The sequence below is a fragment of the Sus scrofa genome, chromosome 1 (genome assembly GCF_054392235.1).
Source record: "Sus scrofa isolate SSC_HxYL_T2T_F1_AM1 chromosome 1, Sscrofa_HxYL_maternal_Yorkshire_Landrace_v2.0, whole genome shotgun sequence".
Lineage (NCBI taxonomy): Eukaryota > Metazoa > Chordata > Mammalia > Artiodactyla > Suidae > Sus > Sus scrofa.
The window spans coordinates 214,019,035-214,035,535 of NC_139383.1; the positions used below are offsets into that span (position 1 = coordinate 214,019,035).

General features: G+C 41.2%; 1 protein-coding gene across 6 annotated transcripts in view; it reads left to right on the top strand.

Moving 5' to 3' along the window:
* The window catches only part of SLC24A2 (solute carrier family 24 member 2), a 274,386-nt gene that overhangs the window by 169,055 nt on the left and 88,830 nt on the right, over positions 1–16,501 (top strand). Inside the window, exon 4 of one of the 6 annotated variants that reach the window (XR_014831073.1) lies at positions 15,415–15,744. The gene's annotated coding sequence lies outside the window, so the exon portion shown is untranslated. 6 annotated transcript variants of the gene reach the window in all.

Below are 16,501 nucleotides of genomic sequence, written 5' to 3' on the forward strand. Positions count from 1 at the left end.
TTTTCCATTCCAAGCTCTCAGAAATAGTCATCCCTCTTTTAGTTTGCATCTAATCACTTGAATTCACACATCCTCATGCCAAACTGTCACCTTTTAACAATATAAAGCATGCTGGTTACGTCAGCATGTTGACGGCATGAACACTGCAGTGGCTTCTCTGTTGCACAAATTGATTTTCCTGGCATCTGGCCTGCTGAGTAGTGCATTGGCACCCATGGTATACAGTCAGTGTTCATAAAGACAAAGTTTTCAACATCATCATGACCCATGGAAAGACATTTCCCTTTGTCTCATCCATACTACTCAGTATCTCTGTCTTCCAAAATTCAGTGATTGAGCCCTTGCTACAAGCTTTAATTGGTGGTTGGTTTGGCCTCTGAGCCTGAGTCACAAGATCCAGCAGTGTTTGTGTTTGTTATCTGTTGATATGTAACAAAAGACCCAAGATTTAGTGGCTTAAAACCACCCCCATATTATTCCTGCTCATGATTTCATGGATCAGGAATTCGGGTGATTCAGGGATCAGTGGGGTGATTCTTCTGTTCCATGTGGTATTGGTGGAGGTCATTTCATGTTACCAGCTGGGAGATGGGCAGGATAGGGCCTCACTCCCACAGCTGGCACCTTTGAAGGCACAGCTAGAAGGCAGGCTGGATTGGGCCCCGAACTCTCTGCATTGTCTCAAGGCCTTTCCACATGCTCAGCCTAATTCCATGTTGGCTAAGGGCTCCAAGAGCAACCCTTCCCAGAGGCCCAGGTAGTAGCAGCATGGCTTCCCATGGCCAAGCCTAGGAAGCCCCAGGATGTTGCTTCTCCTACATTGTACTAATCAAGGCCGACCCAGACTCAAGATGGGGAGGAGATGCTCCATGGGAAGATAGCAGAGAATTTGAACCACCTTTCGTATGACCTAGTCTTTTCAGTTCATCTGCCTGTGGTTTATTTATGCTTTCTGGGCAGACTACATGGTGTTGAAGGGCCAGAGTAGGCCTGCCTTGGGTGAAGGTTTAGTCCAAACAAGGGTGAGCAGTGCCTTTCCAGGACCACACAACTTTGAATGAGACATCGGTGCTGAAAAGGAATCAACTTAAGGCTCATGTAAATGGTTGGAATCAAGATTTTGTTGTTTTGTGTTTTTTTTTTTTTTTAATAAAAAAGTCATGGAGAACTAGCACTATTGGTCTTTGAGATCAAAGTATGCTGGTCTGAATTGATCTTTCTAATAAGTTCGGTGTCCCATATTGATTTTAACATTTTCTCTAAAAATCCATACTTACCCAAGTACATACCTTTATGAACCTAAAACAAGGATGCTGGGTGTAGCACTTTTTGAGTGAGAAGTAGCTTCTCTTAATTTGTCCAGTAATAATAGTAGTATTTGCAGAGGGCTTACTTTAAGCCAGGTGCTGTGCTGAGTGATGTACCTAAATCATCTTGTTTACTTCTCACACTAACCCTACTCATCACTCAGAGACGGACACCTAAGTTTAAAGAGGCTGTCTTGCCTCTCCAAGTGACACAGGAAGTAAATGGCAGAGCCAGAATTTGAACCTATAGCTTCATGACTCAAAGTCTGTACTTGTAGTTCTTGTGCTGCTCTGCTGCCTCCTGTGACTACATGTCCAGGTCAGTGTCCCTTCTTCTTCTAATGTAGACACCAGCCTAGTTACAGGGAACTCTAACCTATCCCTGGAACAATTATACATTCAGTCTGTAAAGTGTGAATTTTCCATACAGAAGCCTTTACAGCCTGGCCTTAGCTCACTCAGCCTATCCCCCACACCTGGATTTGCAACTACACTTGTGAATCCCTACCATGCCTTGCTCTCATCATTTGGCTTTTGCTCAAGCACATGGAATTAGCATTAACTTCCCCATCTAGGACATGGGTACTGTCCTACACAGGAAAAGGAACCCCATAGCCAACTCTGCATCTCCGGGAGAGCCCCAAGACTGGGTGATGAAATGGAGAGGTTGATGTGAGAACAAGGCAGGTGGAGTGGCATTCAAGTTTGACCATGTGTCACATGTGGTCCAAGAGCCAGACTGCCTGGGTTCAAATTCTGGCTCAGCCTCTTGCTCTGAGACCTTGAATAAGCTTCCCAACCTCAGTGAGCCTAAGTTTTTCTACTTTCAAAATGGGATAAAGATGACACCACCATTAATATTTTTCAACCTGAAAGGGCCTTCGTTTCTTCATCTGTAAAAGGGAATGATAGTAGTCCCACTTTCAGAAGTTTATGGTGAGTTTCAACACAGTAGTACCCCCAAAGTATGTAAGTAGTGCTCATTGAGTGCTGGCAGTGATTTTTCAGTTAAAATTGTGATCATTGTCATAAATTAGAATCTAACTGTGGTGGCCTAATATAATCTTTTTTTTTTTTTTAAGATTTTCATTTTCTAGAGCAGTTTTAGGTTTACAACAAAATTGAGAGGAAGAGGCGTTCCCATTGTGGCTCAGCAGTTAATGAACCCGACCAGCGTCCATGAGGACGTGAGTTCCATCCCTGGCCTTGCTCAGTGGGTTAACGATCTGGCATTGCTGTGAGCTGCTGTGTAGGTTGCAGACGCAGCTCAGATCCTGCATTGCTGCAACTGTGGTGTAGGCTGGTGGCTACAGCTCTGATTCAACCCCTTGCCTGGGAACCTCCATATACCATGAGTGTGGCCCTAAAAAAAAGAGACCAAAATAATAAACTGAGAGGAAGATGCAGAGATTTCTCCTGTACCTGCTACACCCACATGAGTAATCTCCCCCATTATCAACATCACTCACCAGAACAGTATGTTTTTTTACTGAGGATGAACCCATATTGACATGTCATAATCACCCAAAGTCTGTAAATTACCATAGGGTTCACTCTTGGTGTTATACATTCTATGGGTTTAGTCCCACATATAATGACATGTATCCATCATTGTAACATCAGAGTATTTCACTGCCCTAAAATTCCTTTGTGCTTTGGCTATTCATTCTTCTCTCTCTCTCTCCCTCTCCCTCTCCCTCTCCCACTCCCTCTCCCTTTCTCTCTCTCTGGTAGCCACTGGCCCTTTTATTGTCTCCATAGTTTTGTCTTTTCCAGAATCATACAGTATGTAGCCTCTTCATATTAGCCTGAATAGTTTTTTAGGATTTCATTTCTCTTATTTAACTAGAAGCCCAGTAGAAATAAGTTCAAGGCTGGTAGTACCACCCTGCCATGAGAGACCCAGTCTCCTGTTTTTTTTTCATTCTTCCATCCAGAACCTGTTTTTCTCCTCCTCATCCTCTGTAGGTAGAAGCTACTTCTCTCTCCTGCCACCATCATTTCTGTATTCTGGAAAGAAGACAGTGCAGTTGTCTTTCTTTTTGTTTTTCGTTTGTTTTTGTTTGTTTGTTTGTTTGTTTTGTCTTTTTAGGAATGCACCCATGGCATATGGAGGTTCCCAGGCTAGGGGTCCAATTGGAGCTATAGCTGTTGGCTTACACCACATCTCACGGCAACAACAGATCCTTAACCCACTGAGCAAGACTAGGGATCGAATCCACATCCTCAGTCGGGTTCGTTAACCGCTGAGCCACGACAGGAACTCCTGTTTTTCGTTTTGAATCAGAAAATCCTTAGTGTTCCCAGAAGCAGACTTCCACTTACATCACATGGGCCAAAAGAGAGCAAAGTGACCATACCAGCTTACAAGGGAGCAAGAATTGGGCATGCGGCCTCCCCAAACATGGAACTCCACAGTAGACCTCAGTGATGGTCAGATGCATTGCCTTTCTTCTTCCTGTCCTTAGCAACCTTCATCCTATCTTTTCAGGTTCCTGATTTATAGAGAAAAGAGGTGACATGCCCCTTCTTCCTTCCTTTTAAAGCATTCTCTGATGGTCCACAAGTCCAACTTTTGTACAGTAGCCTCAAATCCTTCCCCAGAAAAGGCATGCCCCCAAACTTACCATCTAAGGATCCTGCTTCCCTTAAGACAAAGGGGAAATCATGCCCTACCTTTGCTCAAAACCATCTAGCCAACAGTTAAAAGCCTTGGTTTGTGTGGTGGCTCTCAGGCCCCCTGTGACCCACCTCTCTTCTTTCCTCCCTTCCCCTCAACCCTCTTCCTCCCTCCCCCCACACCTCTCCTCCTCTTTCTCAGCCCTTCTCTCCTTACTCTCCTATGTCATTCCCTTTGTTCCACTTCTCTGGCTGCCTAGCTGCTCTTTCTCACAAACTCCCAGCACCTCCTGCCTCAGGGCCTTTGTACATGTCCCCTCTTTCCCCAGGCATCAGAATGGCTACTGCCCTTATTTCTTTCAAGTCAGCCTTCAACTATCACCTGATGAGAAATATCGTACTCAATCAGCCTTGAAAAATAGCAAAAGCAGGAGTTCCTGCTGTGGCTCAGCAGTAATGAACACAACTAGTATCCAAAGGATATGGGATTGATCCCTGGCCTCGTTCAGTGGGTTAAGGATATGGCATTGCCATGAGCTGTGGTCACAGATGTAGGCCAGCGGCTACACCTCTGATTCAGCCCGAAGCCTGGGAACCTCCATATGCCAAGGGTGGAGCCCTAGAAAAGAAAAGAAAAATAGCAAAAGCAAAACCATGATAATAAAGCTAAGATCTGGACCTTCCAGGCCCTGCAATCTCTTTCTCCATAACCACCAGGAATATATTTACTGTGTGCTGCCTGTCTCTACCCTTACATCTCTGACAGGGCAGAATGCAGGGCAGGCTCTACTCGATCTCCAGGCCCCAATCCATATTTGTTGAGTGGATTTTTTCCCCCATTTTGGTTATTTATTTTCTTTGTTACTCAATGAATTTATTGCATTTATAGTCATCACAATCCAATTTTATAGGATTTTCATCCCACAACCCCAGCACATCCCCCCCACCCCCCAAACTGTCTACTTTGGAAACCATAACTTTTTCAAAGTCTATGAGTCAGTATCTGTTCTGCAAAGAAGTTCATTGTGTCCTTTCTTCAGATTCCATGTCAGTGAAAGCATTAGATGTTGGTGTCTAATTGTCTGACTGACTTCACTTAGCATGATAATTTCTAGGTCCATCCATGTTGCTAAAAATGCCAGTATTTCATTCCTTTTAACGGGTTGAGTAATATTCCTTTATGTATATGTACCACATCTTCTTTAGCCATTCCTCTGTCGATGGGCATTTAGGTTGTTTCCATGTCTTGGCTATTGAAAATAATGCTTCAGGAGTTCCCATCGTGGCTCAGTGGTTAACAAATCCAACTAGGAACCATGAGGTTGAAGGTTCAATCCCTGACCCTGCTCAGTGGGTTAAAGATCCAGCATTGCTGTGAGCTGTGGTGTAGGTTGCAGACCCAGCTCGGATCCCATGTTGCTGTGGCTCTGGCAAAGGCCAGCGGCTACATCTCCAATTCGACCCCTAGCCTGAGAACCTCCATGTGCTGCGGGAACGGCCCTAGAAATGGCAAAAAGACAAAAAAAAAAAAAAAAAAAAAAAGAAAGAAAGAAAGAAAGAAAGAAAAAGAAAATAGTGCTGCAATGAACATTGGAGTACATGTGTTTTTGCAAGTTATGGTTTTCTCTGAATAGCCCAGGAGTGGGATTGCTGGATCAAATGGTAGTTCAATTTTTAGTTTTCTGAGGAATCTCCATACTGTTTTCCACAGTGGTTGCACCAATTTACAATCCCACTAAAAGCGTAATAGGGTTCCTTTTTCTCCACACCCTCACTAGCACTTATTGTTTGTAGACTTTGTGACGATGGCCATTCTGGCTGGTGTAAGGTGGTACCTCATTGTGGTTTTGATTTGCATTTCTCTAATAATGAGTGATTTTGAACATCTTTTCATGTATTTTTTGGCCCTCTGTATGTCTTCTTTGGAGAATTGTCTGTTTAGATCTTCTGCCCATTTTTTGATGGGGTTGTTGGTTTTTTTTTTTTTTTTTGGTATGGAGCTGTAAGAGGTGTTTATAAATTTTGGAGATTAATCCCTTTTCAGTCGATTCATTTGCAAAGATTTTCTCCCATTCTGCGGGTTGTCTTTTCATTTGGTTTACGGTTTCCTTTGCTGTGCAGAAACTTTAAAGTTTAATTGTCTCATTTGTTTATTTTTGTTTTTACTGTCATTACTCTAAAACATGGGTCTGAGAAGATGTTGCTGTCGTTTATGTCAGAGAGTGTTGGCCTATGTTTTCCTCTAAGAGTTTTATAGTGTCTGGTCTTATATGTAGGTCTTTAATCCATTTGGAGTTTATTTTTGTATATGGTGTTAGGGAGTGTTCTAATTTCATTCTTTTACATGTGGCTCTCCAGTTTTCCCAGCACCACTTGTTTAACAGGCTGTCTTTTCTCCATTGTATATTCTTGCCTCCTTTGTCATAGATTAGTTGGCTGTAGGTGCATGGGTTTAATTCTGGACTTTCTATGCTGTTCCACTGATCTATATGTTTGTCTTTGTGCCAGTACCCATGTGGTTTTGATGACTGTTGTTTTGTAGTATAGTCAGAAGTCTGGGAGCCCGATTCCTCCAGCTCCATTTTTCTTTTTCAGGATGTCTTTGGCTATGCTGGGTCTTTTGTGCTTCCAAAGAAACTTTAAAATATTTTGTTCAAGTTTTGTGAAAAGTGTCCTTGGTAAGTTGATAAGGATTGCATTGAATCTGTAGATTGCCTTGGGTAGCATAGTCATTTTGATAATATTAACTCTTCCAATCCAGGAGCATTGTATGTCTTTCCACCTATTTGTGTCATCTTTTATTTCTTTCATCAGTGTCTTATAGTTTTCAGATTACAGTTCTTTTGTCTCTTTGGGTAGGTTTACTCCTAGGTATTTTATTCTTTTGGATGTGATGGTAAACAGAATTGCTTCCCTAATTTTTCTTTCTGATCTTTCATTGTTAGTATATAGAAATGCTGTCAATTTCTGTGTATTAATTTTATATCCTCTAACTTTGCCAAATTCATGGATGAGCTCTAACAGTTTTCTGGTAGAGTCTTTAGGATTCTCTAGGTATAGTATCATGTCATCTGCAAATAGGGATAGTTTTACTTCTTCCTTTCCAATTTGGATTCCTTTAATTTCTTTTACTTCCAAAACTATGCTGAAGAGTAGTGGCAAGAGTGGACATCCTTGTCTTGTTCCTGATCTCACTGGGAATTCTTTCAGCTTTTCACCATTGAGAATGATGTTTGCTGTGGGTTTGTCATATATGGCCTTTATCATGTTGAGGTAGGTTCCCGCTATGCCCACTTTCTGAAGGGTTTTTATCAGAAATGGGTGTTGGATTTTGTCAAAGGCTTTTTCTACATCTACTGTGAGGATCATATGGTTTTTATTCTTCAGTTTGTTAATGTAGTGTATCACACTGATTGATTTGCATATATTGAAGAACACTTGCATTCCTGGGATAAATCCCACTTGATCATGATATACACTCCTTTTAATGGATTGTCGGATTTGGTTTGCTAGTATTTTGTTGAGGATTTTTGCATCAATGTTCATTAGTGAAATTGGCTTGTAATTTTCTTTTTTTGTAGTATCTTTGTCTGGTTTTAGTATCAGGGTGATGGTGGCCTTGTAGAATGAGTTTGGGAGTGTCCCTTCCTCTGCGATTTTTTGGAATAGTTTCATAAGGAAAGGTGTTAGCTCTTCTCTAAATGTTTGTGAAGCCATCTGGTCCTGGACTTTTGTTGGAAGTTTTTTAAATCAACAACAAGAAAAAAACTGCCAAAAACACAAACATGTGGAGACTCAACAACATGCTACTAAACAACCAATGGATCACTGCAGAAATCAAAGAGGAAATAAAAAATACCTACAAGCAAATGACAACAAAGATATGACACTCCTAAACCTAAGGGGTGCAGCAAAAGCCGTTCTAAGAGGAAAGTTTATAGCAATACAGGCCCACCTCAGGAAACAGGAAAAAGCTCAAATAAACAAGCTAACTTTACATCTAAAGCAGCTCAAGAGAGAAGAACAGACAAGACCTAAAGTTAGTAGAAGGAAAGAAATCATAAATATCAGAGCAGAAATCAATGAAATAGAAACAAAGAAAACCATAGAAAAGATTAATGAAACGAAAAGCTGGTTCTTTGACAAGATCAACAAAATTTATAAACCCTTAGACATACTTATCAAGAAAAAAAGAGTACTCAAATCAATAAAATTAGAAATGAAAAAGGAGCAGTAACAATGGATATTGCAGAAATACAAAGGATCATAAGAGACTACTATATGCAACTATACGCCAATAAAATGGAAAACCTAGAAGAAATGGACAAATTCTTAGAAAAGCACAATATTCCAAGGCTAAACCAAGATGAAACAGAAAAGATGAATGGACGAACCACAAGTACTGAAATTGAAACTGCTCTGATATTTATGATTTCTTTCCTTCTACTAACTTTAGGTCTTGTCTGTTCTTCTCTCTTGAGCTGCTTTAGATGTAAAGTTAGCTTGTTTATTTGAGCTTTTTCCTGTTTCCTGAGGTGGGCCTGTATTGCTATAAACTTTCCTCTTAGAACGGCTTTTGCTGCACCCCTTAGGTTTAGGAGTGTCATATCTTTGTTGTCATTTGCTTGTAGGTATTTTTTATTTCCTCTTTGATTTCTGCAGTGATCCATTGGTTGTTTAGTAGCATGTTGTTGAGTCTCCACATGTTTGTGTTTTTGGCAGTTTTTTCTTGTTGTTGATTTCCAGTCATATACCATTGTGGTCGGAAAAGATACTTGATATGTTTTCAATTTTCTTAAAGTGACCGAGGTTGGATTTATAGCCCAGGATGTGATCAATCTTAGAGAATGTTCCATGTGCACTTGAGAAGAATGTGTATTCTGTTGCTTTTGGATGGAATGTCCTATAAATATCTATTAAGACCATCCGGTCTAATGCTTCATTCAGGGCTTGTGTTTCCTTATTGATTTTCTGTCTGGATGATCTGTCCATTGCTGTAAGCAGGGTGTTAAAGTCCCCCACTATTATTGTGTTCTTGTCGATTTGTCCTTTTAAGGTTGTTAGCATTTGTCTTATATATTGTGGTGAATCTATGTTGTGTGAGTAGATATTTAAAATTGTAATATCTTCTTCTTGGATTAATAGTCCTTTGATCATTATGTAGTGACTTTCCTTGTCCCTTAAAATATTCTCCATGTTAAAGTCTATTTTGTCTGACATGAGTATTGCTACTCTAGCTTTCTTTTGATTCCCATTTGCATGGAATATTTTCTTCCATCCTCTCACTTTCAATTTGTATGTGTCCCTAGAAGTGAAGTGGGTCTCTTGGAGACAGCATATATATGGGTCTTGTTTTTGTATCCATTCAGCCAGTCTGTGTCTTTTGGCTAGAGTGTTTGGTCCATTAACATTTAAGGTAATTATTGATATGTATGTTCTTATTTTTGTTTTATTAATTGCTTTTGATTTGTTTTTGTTTCTCTTTTTAATTCCCTTCTTCTCTTGTTCGCTCCTCTTCTGGCTTGATGACTCTCTTTAGTGTTGTATTTGAGTTGATTTTTCTTATTTGTTTGTGTATCAATTGTAGATTTTTGGTTTGCAGTTATTCTGGTTTTGATATAGGAGTGTGTATATATATGTGTGTGTGTGTGTGTGTGTGTGTGTGTGTATATATATATATATATGATTATTTTAAGTTGTTGGTCTCTTAATTGCAAGTGCATCTCCAGGGTCCTGCATTGGTACCCTCCTCTTCTCATGATTTCTGATTTTGGTGGCATAATTGTGTGTGAATGATTTTGTATCTTTACTATATATATACCTTTACTGGTGAGCCTTGTCATTTGTAGTATTTTTGTTTCTGGTTGCCTTTTCTTTTCTGCCTAGAGAAGTTCCTTTAGTATTTGTTGTAAAGTTAGATTAGTGTTGCTGAATTCTCTTAGCTTTTGCTTATCTCTGAAGCTTTTGATTTCTCCTTCAAATCTGAATGAGAGCCTTGCTGGGTAAAGTAATCTTGGTTGAAGTTTTTTTCCCTTTCATCATGTTAAGTATATCATGCCACTCCCTTCTGGCCTGCAGAGTTTCTGCAGAAAAATCTGGCAATAACTTTATCGGGGTTCCCTTGTATGTTACTTGGTTCTTTTCCTTAGCTGCTTTCAATATTTTCTCTTTGTCTTTAATTTTGGCCAGTTTGATTAATATGTGTCTTGGGCTATTCCTCCTTGGGTTTATTTTCTATGGTGTTGCACTTCCTGGATTTGATTGAGTGGTTCCTTCCCCTTGTTAGGGAAGTTTTCAGCTATTATCTCTTTGAATATTTTTTCTGTCCCCTTCTCTCTCTCCTCTCCTTCTGGCACCCCTACAATACAGATGTTGGTGCATTTAACACTGTTGTCCCAGAGTTCTCTGAGACTCTCTTCATTTGTTTTCAATCTTTTTTCTCTTTTCTGTTCCACATCTGTGATTTCCACTAATCCATCCTCCACCTCACCTATTTGTTCTTCTGCCTCCTGTATTCTGCTGTTGCCTGCCTCTAATGAACTTTTTATTTCAGTTATTGTATTTTGCATCTCTTCTTGTTTAAGTTTTATATCTTGTATCTCTTTGCTCAGTGTTTCCTATAAGTTATCCATCTTTGCCTCCAGTTTATTTCCAATGTCTTGCATCATCTTCAACATCAAGAGTCTAAAGTCTTTTTCTGGGAGGCTGAGAATCTCCTGATCACTTAGCTGATTTTCTGGGGTTTTTTCTTTCTCCCTTATCTGAGTTAGTTCTCTGTCTTTTCATTTTTATAAGTTTTTGGTGTGGTGACTTTGTTACAGATAATAGAGTTGTAGCCTCTCTTACTTCTTGTGTCTGCCCCCCCTTGTGGCTGCAGTTGGTATGGAAGCTTGCTGTAGGCTTCCTGATGGGAGGGGCTGATACCTGCCCACTGGTAGGTGGAGCTGATTCGTATCCTTCTGGTGGGCAGAGCTTTGTCTCTGGATGGGATTAGAGGGGCTATGTTCCTGGGGGATCTTTAGTCAGCCTGTTTACTGAGGGGAGGGTCTGTGATCCCACTTGGATTGTTGTTTGCCCTGGGGCTTCTCAGCGCTGATGATTGGGACCAGATTTTCCCAAAATGGCCACTCCCAGAGAAAGGTATGCTGCTGAATATTCCCGAGAGCTTTGCTTCCAATGTCCTTCCCCCACAACAAGCCACATTCACCCCTGTTTTCCCAGGATGTCCTCCAAGAACTTCAGTCAGGTTTGACTCAGATTCCTATGGAGACTTTGCTTTGCCCTGGGACCCAATGCATGTGAAAGTCTGTGTGCGTCTTTTAAGAATGGGGTCTCTGTTTCCCCTATTCCCGTCGAGCTCCTGCACACGAGCCCCACTGGCCTTCAATGCCAGATGACCAAGGGGCTCTTTCTCTCAGTGCTAGATCCCCACATGAGGGAGTTTGATGTGGGGCTCAGAACTCTCACTCCTGTAGGTGAGTCTCTGTGAAGCAGTTTCCAGTCTGTGGGGCTTCCCACCCAGGAGGTATGGGGTTGCTTATGTCACCTAATTGCCCTTCATACCTCTTGATGTGGCCTCCTCTTTGTATTCTGGAGTAGGATATCTTTTTGAGAGTTTCTGGTCCATTTGGTTGAAGATTGCTCAGCATTTGGTTGTAAATTTTGTTGTTTTTAGGAGAGAAGTTGAGCTCCAGTCCTTCTATTCCACCATCTTAATCCCCATCCTGTTGATTGGATTGAACGAGTGCCTGCTTTTCTACTTTTTTTGCTGGAGAACAGTATGTCTCTATCCATGTGGATCATCTTAATCCATGCCCTGTCAAAAGGCTCTTTGGTTGTGACCAACAAAGTCCTATTCAGTGGATGGTTGTCTCTGCAGGAGTAAATAGCAGTCAGGTCTGCTGTGGCCACCAGTGTATCTGCAGCCTGTAGGATGGCACTGACTTTGTCACTATTTGCTGGATGATTGAATGCATGACTCTCCCTCTAATTCTAGAGTCATTGCTGCAGTGGGAAAGATCCATTCTCTGCCTTCTTGACAGTTCTGTCCACTTCTTTATCTTTTCTTTCCAAATTCTTTGCTCTTTTAGTTCCTTTTCTTCCTTTTGATAAAACTTTAATTGGTCCTTTTATTTGTTGCATGTCATGGGCCTAACTTTATATGTTCAAAGAATTAGCATCACTACAAGATTCTAAGGAGTTTATTGTTTTAATCATTCATTCATTTTCAAAATCAGACATCTTAAAAATAGCATCTACCACATAATTTTCTATTAAGTTGTGTCTGAGAAGAAAACTGCAAAAGAAACAGCTCCTCATTCAATTTGTTCGGATTCTTGGATTCCTTTCCTCAATCTAGTAATTTCTCCTTCCTCGTGGAATTTCAAAATTTGACTTACTTTTTTTCATCATAACAACAATTGTATTGTGAATAGCAAAATTTAACAAATAAGTGTACTTGATGCTTTAGAAACACAAAATGAGGGCTAATACTTGTCTAGGGGGACTGTAATTGAACTGAAGGATTATTTAACTACAGGGCATGATGCAGTTTAGAACCGCAGGTTCCCATACCTGACGCGTGTTTCCCTTGAGGCTATTTTCATGACAAAAATCTTCAGAATCCTGTAATGAGACGTCTGAACATGACACTGTATGCCTAGTATGATACCTGACTTATTTGCTGTTAAAAAGACTGGCAAATTTCCCCCATGGTAGATTCACTTCACATTATCACTGCTGCTGTGCTGTTGTCACTTTCCAGCTGTCACATTTACATTACCTGCATTCAGATTGGCTGGGGACTGTCCTGGGAGTATTTCCTCTGCCTTTCTGAAGGGGACAATTTTGCTCCCTCATTTCTTTCTCTCTAGCTCTCGTGGCGACCTGATGCCATCTCTCCCGTTGCTATTTCAGTCTGGCTTAGGCAGTACCAAGTGATGTGAATTTCAAGACGTCTTGATTGTAAAAGCCTCACAAGTGAGTAGCAGCTAGATGGCAACTATTTTTTTTTTTTTTTACCATCTTCCCAGTACCCTAGATTATGGGGTTTCAGACTTTTTTTTTAGTAATAGCATGACCCTTTGTTCAGAGGAATTCCCACAAGAAAGAATAATTTTTTTAAATAATTAGAACTACAAAGTGTTCCTTTATGTTCATTGTGCCTAGTTCAGTAGCCTTCCTCTAGACCAACCATATCAAACATAAAGGAAATGCAACAAAATGCACAAATGCAACATTCATTTGTGCATTTTTTGCAACAAAATCAAAAAGTACCAGGGATTAACCCAAAGAAAATGTTTAAAAAACTTTATACCAAAAGCAGTAAATAGTCATTTCTAAAGAACATGGACGATCTAAATAAATGTTGGTATTTTGTAAAGATAGCAGTTTGCTCCCAATGGAACTCTAAATGCAACTCAATCCTAATTGAAATACCTGGAAGCTCCCCCTGTGGTTCCATAGATTAAGAATCTACAGCAGCTTGAGTTGCTGCAGAGTCACGGGTTCGAGCCCTGTGGTTCAGTGGGTTAAAGGCTCTGGTGTTGCTGCAGCAGCTGTGGCTCAGATTCAGTCTCTGGCCTGGGAACTTCCATATGCCACAGATGTGATCATTAAAAAAGAAAAAGAAAAAAGAATTCCCTTAAAGATATTTATGGGACTTTATAACTTGCCTTCGAAACTTATACAGAATAAGCAGGAAGAGCAAAGGCAGGTGTCACAAAAAAGAACAAAAAGGGAGAAAAGTCACATCAGAGAATAAGATGTGTATAAAGCAACAGCATCTAGGTCCTCTGGTATTTAGGAGGAAGGAGAAGAGGCTGAACCAGAAGCAACTGGGGTCTTCCCAGAGGTGGCCCCTGTGTAGGGAGAAGGTGTGAGCTCTGCCATCCTGTGGAGTTTGTCAGCTGGTCTAGGGGAAGCACTGTGGGGGATGGGAGAGGACTTCCTGGAGCACAGAATCACCCATGTGAAGGAGCAAGGCCCTCATTCCTCATGCAGTGAAGCACACATTCATGGAATCGATATCATGTCATGTCAGGGGCAGATTAATAAACCTAACTGGGAAGCCCGGCTGGTACGATACAGAGCTGGGGGCTCAGAGGGAGCTTTTGTGCAGGTGAGCTGTGCTCACCAGGTCTTCAGGAAGGTCATCCTGGGCAAACCTGAGGGCAGGGCCAGCAGGAAAGTGTGCCTAGAGAAAGTAAAGAGTGGTTCTCAAAGGAGGGGAGGAGCATAGTCGGGCAGAGAAGGTCATGAGGAAAGCAGGGCAACGGAACTGCCTGGAGAGATCCAAAACCATGTCTGGTTGGTCCAGCCGCCATGGGGCTCCTTGGAGATGAGCGGCCATGTGACTATTTGCCCACTGCGCTAATGCTCAAGTGGTTTCCTGTCCAGTGGCATTTGGGATGTGTCTGTGATTGTGTGTATGTGTGTATGTGTGTGTCTGCATGCGTCTGTGTGTCTATGTGTGTGTGTTTATGTGTATAGTCTATGATAGTCTATGTGTGTGTTTATGTATCTGTGTCTGCATTTGTATATGTGTGTCTGTGTATGTTTTTATCTGTGTGTCTGTGTGTTTGTGTCTATGTGTTTGCATGTGTGTATCTGTGTTTGTGTGTCTCTGTGTATGTGTGTATGTTTATGTGTCTGTGTCTGCATTTGTATGTGTCTATGTGTATGTCTGTGTGTGTGTTTCTGTGTGTGTCTGTGTGTATCTGTGTGTGTGCCTGTATATATCTGTTTGCGTGTATGTGTGTATCTGTGTCTACATTTGTATGTGTCTGTGTGTGTGTTTGTGTGTGTGTCTGTATCTGTGTGTGTGTATGCTTGTGTATTTCTGTTTGTGTGTGTGTTAGTCTTTGTGTCTAAGTGCATGTGTGTGTGTGTGTGTGTCCATCTACCATACCTGTGTGTGTATGATTTAAGTGTAGGAAACCAGAGACCTAAGAGATGCTGAAGGAAAAACAAGAGAGAGGAACTTTTACCTAACAGTCACCTCATGAAGTCCTCCCAGCAGCAGCTATGGGAATTACTGTGTTTTACCTCTAAGAAAACTGAGGTTCAGAGAGGTGATAGTACTTGCTTATGGTCACCAGCTCCTAAGTTTGCCTTCAGAGCCAGAACACTTCGCATTCACACAAGACTCTCATCCGTAGCCACACATGTTCATCTCCCACACATGTGGCCATACATGTCTGTATTTTGTAAAATCACTTCAGCCCTTTCACATGGACATTTAGTGTTAACTTGAAGCTGACACAATTAAACTTTGACTTGCTTGCTGGGTTTCCTTTTTGCCCCACCAAACAGCAGATCTTGTTGTTTCCCCAGCTTCAGTTTTTAAAAACAGCTTCAAATATGAGCTTTGAAAATGTATCATTTGATCCCAGAAGAAAGTCTGTTTTCATGACTATTTCATTCAAAATTTGGAGAAGTTATCCCTGAAAGGCAGAATTGTAACCTTTTTTTCTCTCTCATGTCGTAGATCATTTTAAATTAGCATGAAAGATGTTTGCATGATGCCTCAGCTGGGAAGTCAATAGACAAGAGGAGTGAAAATCTTCATAGGAGTAGAATAAAATGCAATCTTCTGGCCTTGTTTTTAATAAGATGACAGTAGTTTAAATGCCTGGATTGAGGAAGGCAGGCTCTTAATGCCTGTCACAGAGCAAATGCAGGGACAAGTCAAATAGCTCCTCTCTTTGGGGAATAGTAAAGCATTACTCTCAGATTTGAACATCAAAGATGGGTGAAACTGAACCTCTCTTTGTGTTGTACACATTACAAATAAATTTCATTTGGGGCATGAAGGAAATGTGAGTAGTCTTACTGAAGTAAATGCTTTTGAGGATGGAAATAGGTTCTCTCCCCCTCCCCACCCCTCGTTTGCTTTGAAGTTAGGTCCGCAAAAGTACATGGCCAAAAAATTTATTTGAAGCCATTTGAATGTAAACATTGCATGCAGAAAGAAAAAGACGGTGAAGCACCCCTGAAGTTACAGTTTCATCTCTGTTCTCTTGACGTTATCACATGCTCCAGAGATGCAGTTTGAACTCCTCAGAGGGAGGACTTGGAGTTCCCAGATCTGGAAAGCAGCTGTCACAGAGATGACTCTGTGGAGGGGACCAAGAATGGGCAATCATTGAAGGTGAAAAAGCACTTTCATTTTGGAGTGATGGCCCATTCAAAAACAACGTTGATATAGAAACAACATCTGTGACCTAAGTACATTCAAAGGTGTTTTCTCTCTGATGAAACACTAAAGACACCTCTGCTTGTTTAATCAATAACAGGGCCTCGCTTAGTGGAGGGCAGATTGGATGACTTGCATTTGGTTATGAGACACTTTCCTCTGACAGTAGCCAGATCTCTTCCTAGTTTGCCTCTTGGTCTGGGATTTGCACTGTGCTCTGTGCTCACCTCTGGTTTTTGATCATACTGTGAAACAAATCCTTGAGCTGCTGCAGGGTCCATTTCTCTCCTGATCTCACAATTCAGAGCCACCAAATCTGACCTCTTCACCTCAGCCATTAAAAAGAATTCCCTCGCCCACATCAGACTGTCCTTTACAG